This window comes from Montipora capricornis, unplaced genomic scaffold (genome assembly GCF_036669925.1).
Source record: "Montipora capricornis isolate CH-2021 unplaced genomic scaffold, ASM3666992v2 scaffold_285, whole genome shotgun sequence".
NCBI classification, from domain to species: Eukaryota; Metazoa; Cnidaria; class Anthozoa; order Scleractinia; family Acroporidae; genus Montipora; species Montipora capricornis.
In genome coordinates, this window is record NW_027180025.1 from 14,536 (window position 1) to 23,510 (window position 8,975).

General features: G+C 41.9%; 1 pseudogene; it reads right to left on the reverse strand.

Moving 5' to 3' along the window:
* Positions 1–4,685: 4,685 nt before the first annotated feature.
* Positions 4,686–6,753, reverse strand: LOC138035166 (uncharacterized; annotated as a pseudogene).
* Positions 6,754–8,975: the final 2,222 nt, after the last annotated feature.

Sequence of the window (8,975 nt, forward strand, 5' to 3'; positions counted from 1 at the left end):
GTTGCACAAGGGACTAGAGCGCCCACTTTCTTGACCACTTGCAATACGTTGATAATGGGAGGCGGGGAATGCATCTCTATTTTCATAGCTTGCTTCGTGTGTCATAGGGAAAGATGTATTGAGTCTACCATAACTGTTATACTGTGGAGGGTAATTTGGTTGTGCATAGGGCATTGCAGGACTGGAGTTAGCAGGTGGGTTAGTTAGTGCCATGGCTAGCATTCGCATTCCTGAAGCGATTCCTTCTCCAAGGGATGTCAGACATGTTGTCATCTTTGATATTGAGTCGTCCAATGTTTTGTTGGATCGCTCAAATGCGGCTAACATGTCTTTCTTTAAGTGCATATCCTTTTTTGCGGTACTCATTAGAAGGTGATCCCTCTGTGCTTGGGACAGACTTTTTCCCATGTGTTTCCTTTTGTTGTGTACAAGCTTGGGGATATTGGAAACACTAACTTTACCTTTTCTCTTACTGGATTCGGCGTCAGTTGAAGAACCAGATGTATCAGCTGGGGACCATTCTGCAAATAATAATAATAATAATAATAATAATAATAATAATAATAATAGCAATATTAAAATTATGTGAGAATAAGTTTGAAAAACATTGAACTGTCTTGTTTATCTTTTATTTAGCTGACTTTATGATAATAGCCACTAATGATTTTTCCCATTATTAATAATATTAGGAAGCAGTACTGAAGCCAAAATACTACAGTTTATAATGGTGTTTTTATGAAATTGGCACTTGCTGCATTTTGCAGGAAATTATGTCATAAGCATTTGGGGGTCAAATTGGTTTGCACCAGCCAACCCACCAAATCAGCTGAAGTTTATGGCAACGAAATCTTGTAGTCAGTCTGTACGTCGCAAAGTTTGCAAAAACTCCAGACTCACATGCTACTGGGTTTTAGGTGTGAATGTCCTTGGTTTTTGCACAAAACTAAAATTCACTTAACCTACCTTCAGAGCCCTCATTCTCCCGATCAGAAATGGTACCTGATGATCCTGGGGTTTCATCATATTCACCGTCAATGCCGAAAGGCAGTGACGTCGTAGAAGGAGAACCTCCCCATATATCAGATAATAAATCGTATTTATCTTGCACCACTTTACCACTGCCGCTCCTGGCGCCCTTGTTCACTGCGCTACGGTAGTCTTGTCTTACATTCTTTACTTTTTCCTTTATCCGTTGATATCCGAGTTTGATATTTTGTTTCTCCTCTTCTAACCTTTTTCTGCAAGACTCGTACTCTTCGCTGTCCATATCTTTGAGTCCTTTCCCAGGATCGTGGCAGGATTCAGGCCTAAAATCGTGTGGAAAATCTGCAGCCAAGCACCGGCGAACTTCAGTGTACATGCTCGACAGATCAGCTTCGAAGTCGACGCCGTTGAATTCGCATTTGGTTTTGTACTCTTTGATGTATTTGAGTAATACCTCAACGGCTTTGGGCGTCCATGCCCATTTCTTCGCCTTTTTCGCCGAAGAGTCTGAACGATTGGCCGCTTTTCTTTTCCCTTTTGACTTGTTGCGCTGATCAAGTACAACTCCGCCTATCGGACCGTCGGCTTCGTCGAGACTTTCGGCTGTTAATTCGATATCATCGGAAACCTGTTCTACTCCAGCCGCCAAGCTGTTGGTCTGACTGTCCTCTTGGCATTCTGTATCATTCAGGCTTGGATTAGTCACTCTTGCCAGCATTGTTCGACGAAATAGTTCCCCAGGTTTATAACCACGCGAAGACATATTTGTAGTTGGCGGGAATATGACAGTAATCTGATCAACCCTAAACTTGATGCTTCCAAGAGGGTAACTCTACATCGAGCGTTTACATAGGCCATTTCACAAACGTGAGAGGACTGGGACGAGTTTTGTTGTTTTCCGTTTGTTTAAAAAACTTATAAATTAAAATGTTAGATAAACCTAGTTTTTGTTTCTTTACCAAGAATAGATGTATTTAGAGGAGGAAAATGTTGAAATAATATATCTACAAATATCACCTAAAATAGAGATTTTGTATGGAATGGGTAGACAGGCCACAAAATTATAAGGGTTTGTATGGGAATTTGCAACTTCTGCAAGTCTCCCATTTGGCCAATTTTCCGTAGAAAACTATCAAACTTGGCTGGATAGCTTTTCATTTGGCAACATTTCAGTTGAAGAGTTTAGATTTTCAATCCAAGCAAGTATGAGAAACTCGTCCCAGTCCTCTCACGTTTCTGAAATGGCCTATGGCTTAAATAAACAAAAACATGTCCCTCCTAGAAGGGTAACCCTAGCAAGCAGGTAGGGTTACTCTCCTCCTGGGGCAACCCTATCTCGCATGTAAACGAAACCTGGAAAAACAATACAGGAGGGTAACCCTCTAGAAGGGTTACCCTCCCTCCATGTAAACAGGGCCTAAACATGCCGCGGTATTACTTAATCACGGCGCCCGCTGAATTCCGGTCATGTCACCTTTCGATTTTGCGATTTATTTGAACGTAGCAAAAATCTCCAAAAAAGTTTGCCGCTGATCGTAACTTTTTATATTCTCTATTCACGGTTCAAAATTAATGTTGTTTTGATGTCGAAAATGTTTTATTCTCGATCGACCGTCCCGGAAACTTCCTTCTGCTCTTTCTAAAAACTGTGTATCAATAGTTATTTACTTTTGCATCAATATTTGTTTTGCATAAAGCAAGCTAACAAAATCTGTACCTTGCTGAGTTCGCATTTGTTAGCGTTAATAGTATTTTCGGTCCGATGCTTCTGTTTTATGAGGGCTATAATTGTTGTGGTCTCCCATCCTGATACTAACCCCGCCGGACAGGGATTAAGAGTGAATGTCCCTAAAAATCAAAGAAAATTAAAAAAATGTGGCCACGGTCAAAAAATCGATTTCGCTCAGACTTTATCAGTTTGAAGTCCTAGGTAACTAACTAAAGGGAATCAAGTTAGTTTTTAGAAATATTTCATTTAACGGCAGAAAACCACGAAAAATGGTTATCGCACCGGAAGCTCATATTTCACTCCGTGAGAATCCGAAATTTCACACTTTTCAGCTCCTTGCTACACGGACGTTTACATCGCTGTGAATCTTTCTCAACTTTAATTGAATATATTTACTCTTCCTTGGACAAGACATAGTGATTATTTTTATCTCTTGTTCTTTCCGAGCGAACTGAGCCCCGATTAATTAAAGACACTTTTCTTATCAGTTGAAAACTCAAAAATAATCCAAATCCAGCGCGGCAAAAAGCTGACCGGTAGTGTTTCAAATCTTCTGATATTTTAACCAAAGAGTGTCCAGTCATTGAGGTTTAGGTTTGTAGTTTCATTTATTTGGGATCTAGTAGCAGTTTTGAATGAACGCCGGTCAAAATTCGAGAAAATTACAATTCAGCGCCATTGAATTTACAACGTAAGCTGATGTAACACAATTCCCCCCATGCAAGGAAAAAACAACGACAACAAGAAAACGCCAGAGACATCACAAAACGGGTTTAAATTGTTTGACGCCTGTGAAACGTTAGAGAAATAGCACTTATCTTGACCATCGCGTGCAAGAGAAAAAAGACAAGGAAGACCAAACTTAAATCACACTCTACTCTACCCTGGTTGAACAACTTCGTTGCTAAAACAACAGTACAAACACGTAAAGTTATTGACTCCAAACCAGGTGATAGTTTAAAGTATCTGTGTTGTTGATGTGCGAAATTTTTCTTTAATAAGATTGGATTAGCCAGTTAACATGTTGATGAAATCAAACTGCCCTAAGAGACACAAATTTATCACGGAAGAGCAACTTAATTCATGCCTCCTAAACGTAAATATTGCATCGGTATCTAAATAAACAAAGCACTTATACCTCAATGACCAGAGTGTATTGCAGAGTGTGTCACGACATATTCAAAAGCGATTTTGTGTTCATTCTTTAGATTCTCGGTGGAATTTCGCTTGCATACCAACAAAGTACAACGTGTAGTCAACCCAACTTCCGTCATACCGCTTTCCGGAACCTAAGGAGAAATGGGCCTATCTTGGCACGGTGTAGATATTTTCAGAAACTAGCTAACTTACACGTGCTGCTTACGAATATCTATCCCACTTGTCGAGCATCGTTATGTTTGGTTGAAGGTTAAATAGTTTAGAGTAACGTACGCAGTGTACAGAATTTGGCTCGGTTCCCGTGGGGTGGGGGCGGGTACTCCCAGAAAAATTGGGTGGAGGTGTGAAGCCCGCTTTCCAAAACCCGTACCCTACTTATGACCAAAACTTGTGATTTTCCCTACCCTATTTACGACCTGAGCAAAAATTCGATACCCTATTAATGACCGTTGCGGCTGGCACGGTTACCCTAAACATAATTTATGAAGGGCTTTTGATGATCTTATCGATAATGATGAAAACGTAGCTTGTTCTTAGAAAACATACTCAATTCAAGACTAAAGTTCCAAAACCAGTATTACCCTGTTTATGACCAAAATGGCCAAAATCGATACCCTATCTATGACCAAAACGGCTAAAAAGCCATGCCCTTTGGGGCGGCAGATACCTATATAGCCCATATAAGGGAGTACCCCCCCTCCCCCCCGGGGCTCAGTCACTGTAAGGTTCTATGGAAAGCTCACCTCACCTCACCTCACCTATTACCTACTAAATAATCGCATAAATGTAAACAGCTGATTTAATTCTCTCGGTTTTACGAGGCACAGCTGCATTCGTCCACAAGCTGCGACAAACGACTGATATACGGATTCTTTCGTCTTTGCGTTATATCGGAGACATCCAAGCCCAGTTCAATGCAAATGCTACGCAACATGTCCACACTTAGCGACGTCGGTTTCTTCTTGCACGCTTGCATGAGTTCACAGATATTGTAGCCTGACGAGGATACAATTGGGTGCTGAAGAGAAACCTCCCTCATCACACGCGCACAGATTTCCGAATGGGTCGTCTGCGCCATCGCTGCCCTGTTATCTTCTCCTGGGACCTCGTCGTCTGAATCTCCACGGTTCACTGTACTGGGAGCCAGCCTTTTCTTTGCTGCCAGTCTTGAGAAGAATCCAGTGATTTGCTTTCCTGTTAGAACTTGTTCTGGTTGAAACCGACGAACTCCCAACCCGTCCCTTGCAGATCTCATTAATTTTGAGACCTCACTCGGATCTGCTTTCCGTCCACTTTGCTCGCCAATTTCAAATTGCTGTTTCAAAAATTCATTCTGTTTCTGCGTAAAACGAGCCTTCTTGGTGATTGTCTTTAGAGCCCATCCCATTGGAAGGGGAGTTAAGCATTGGCTCTGTTCTTCACATTGTAACTGTACAGTGGGAATCCTACTACCTTCATCTATGAGCTTTGAAGCGTAAACTCGTTTTGCCTTGTCATACAGTGTTTCCTGTTCAGGGAGTCGTTTGTGTTTACCCGTGTCCAGATGTGCTTGTAGCGATGTAAAATGGCTGTAGGCTTTTATACATCCTTCCTCGGGGCACGGGAAAAGTAGTGAAGCTTGATCATTTTCACTATCATCATCATCTGGGTCTTGACTGGTGGTTTCGTTGGTTGCTTCTGGATCCCGTTTAGATGATTTCTTTACATGCCTGTGTCTCACGCTCTTGAAATATGGCGTGGTCTGCGATGGGGGATCAAGCACTTCTAGAACTTCCGGGATCTGCAAAACGCCCTCAAATTGAGACCACGGTATCAACTTCCCTGGACCCACATTGAACGCTCTCCACGCACGTATTCCGCTCTCTTCATACTTGAAGTTGTTAAGCAAGCTAACACCCTCCCATTTGACTGGCGGAGTAATTGACGTATTAAGTGAGACGTAACTAGCTTTCGCACGAGACTCTGGACCAGACTCTATGGCAGTTTTCAGCTGCACAGCTGTTGTCACATCATGACCCTCGTTAACATATCTTCCTACATCTCCCTTAATAGTTGCTGCTTGACGGTCGCAGACTCCTTTGCCGCCTTGAGGGTCGGAAAAGTCGTTCCGTTCTACAACCACCCCAGCGATGTCACCTGCTAGTTTAGCTGAAACGATTGTATACCTGCTGTGGTAACAGCTCGCATTATCTTGCTTGTAATAAGCTCTTTCTAATTGCGGCATTTCCTTCTTCAGTGAGGCGAGGCAGTCCTGCATTATAGATACCACGACGGCACTGTGTACAATTCTGAAAGACATGTACAAATGTTTGAGACTCAAAGTGCTCGCTTTCTTCCGACTTTCTGATTGCAACTGTAATATGCCATGGTAACCCACGCTTAGCAAACCAGTCCGACTGCGGCTCTCGAAATTTCCGTGGCATGTATTTCATCGCCCAATCCTGAACAAGGAACACATCAGATTTGCTCTTGATTTTAGCTAAAACAGAACATTTGGCTTGATCCTGGTGAACGGAGCGCAACTGATGGGATTTCCAGATCATGATGTTATTTGTTGCTTGCTTAATAGTGTGCAGCATGTCCTCCTTCTCCTCTTCATTGCAAAGTGCATGAGAACACTCACTTTCCAAGGTAGATAGGACTTCCTGCAACTGGCAGCACTGCGCGCATGACTCATTGTGTGGGTGATCGCAGCAGGCTTGAAAGTCTGAGTCTGTTGAATCACTTAGGGCGTAAGTCCTACAGTGATCAGCAATGCTCGACGACTCAACCACATGGACCTGAAACACACCAAAGACAACACAAAACGCAATTGTTGTTTTTACGTATACAATTTCAATTGCAACACTTTCTTGAATAAGTGACACCCCCGTCCCCCTCATTCTCCGAATTAAGCGTCCCTCGAATAAAACCCACGTTCCATTAGGTGTTTACACTGGAAAATGTGGACCATTTACAGACTTCATAAAATGTCTGTAAATAATAAATTTACAGACTTTAACACTTAATCCCATAAATATAAAATCTTTGCAAATTTATTTTACAGATATTTTACAGAGTTTTGTTGAGTAAAGCTCTATAAAATGTCTGTAAAATGTTTATAAATTATTGGAGCTACAACAAGAGGAAATACTTGAAATTTACAGACTTTATAAAATCTTGCAAAAATGTCTATAAATCGAAAATTTACAAACATTTTTACGCCGTTTGGTGTCTCATAAAATGTCTGTAAATTGCGCTCTATCATCATGCGTGTCCTGTCTAAGTTACCAAATGGTTTTGGATCTGTATGCCCTGTTCACGATGATTTTGAGTGTCGAATATTTATTACCTAATTAAATTATGTGGGAAACTGTTGAATTAGCCCTGCATGTTGCACTGAGTTCGGTTTATCAAAAGTTCGCCGGTTGCAACCTATAAAATGCCTATCGGTATGTGTTTTAATAGTTCGACTTCGATCAAGTCTTAGGCCCTGTTGATATGGGGAAAAGTTGTCCTCGGAAGATGGTCACCCTCCCAGCCGGGTTTTTAGCTAGCGTTTATGTGAGAAAAGAACTAACCTTTTTCCCTGAGTCAAGAGCTGGGAAGATAGCACTCGCGCATTCTCTCATCATCTTGCCTCGATCAAGTTGACTCCACTGAGCGAGCCAAAGTGTTAACATGGAATAAAGTTGGCCTGGGCAGGAGGGCGACCCTACCGTTGACAAAGGGTGACCCGGCTAGGTGGGTTTCCCTTCTAGCCGAGCCAATTTTTTTTCCTCATGTAAACAGTTTACTTAAACCGCATTTTATAGGGAAATGTAGGAAAAAATGGCTGGTCCAGGGTAACTCCGGTAAGCGAGTGACCCTTCTTCCCGGGACAATTTTTCTCTATATAAACGGGTACTTAGGGCCTCACAAGATTAGACCGTTTTGATTGTTTACAACAATTGCAAAGGCCATAAAGTCTATGTAAATTGACACAACCCGGCCATAAAATAGTTTTTCTGTGTAAATTTCATGTAAATTGCTGAGATGAATCATGCAAATAACATGTAAATCAAGGCTTTTGTGATATAGGAGTCCCAGCACAGAATGAGATTGAGAAAGTAATGTAGGCTAGTAAGCAGACTTTACCATGCTCCTTGAACACACTTTCCCCCGTTCCATATTTTGATTGAGGAAATTTGCTCTCCACCTTTAAAGCAGAAAATTCTCCCCGGTTTTTCCACCCAAAATGAAAGCGCCCCAGGAATCGCACTGGGCTCGCAACGGGTTGTGATTGGATGTTGGCACAAAGAGAAGGATTGTGGACATTTCACAATAATTACATGATCCAACAACTTTGTTCGCCACTATGAATTGCCCCGCCGTAAAGACTCTGGGAACGAGATCGGTTTGAATTATCGGTTTGTTTTTCGCGCGGGCGATCAATGCATGTGCTCTTCCTCTCTTTTTCCCTTGTTGGACGACCAAAATTGGATCTTTGCGATTCCTTAACATTTTGTGCGGGTGAAATGGCACGCATTCCACCAAATAAACCCAGTAAACATCGACGGAATCCGGAAGAAAGTGCAACGAAAATTCAGGTCAGATAATCAGCATTCGCCACAAAGTTACACGCCAGTAACATGATTCAACCTTAGACAGTCTCCGAAAGGGTTAATCGGTGAACACTTCATGGCAAAAATAGAGACCTTCTTCAAACCTTAACCGGAGGTCTACGAACGCGAGCAACAAAGGGAGGCCTGGCCGAACAGCTACATTTAGCGAATGGGCAGGAAGATTCAAAAGATCCGAAAAGCAAAAGACTGCCGCAGGAGTTTTCGGTAAGTCGTCATCTTACTTACAAACCTGATTTAAGTTAAATGGCTTAAAATTTTAAAGTTTTGTTCCCTTGTTCCCCGCCCAATTTACTTTCAAACTTGTACCCAGCTTTTTGCTCCCTAAAATTGTTTATGTCGCCTTGTTCCTAAAACATTTTGTCATTTTTCCTCTGTTCCCCAGTTCAAAATAGCCATCTTCCCTCGTTTCCCAAAACGCCAAGGAGGGCCTCAGCACAGTCATTACTTTTGCAGACCTACTCCCTTAGTAATTCAGGTAATTTCACTTTATATTGTATTAA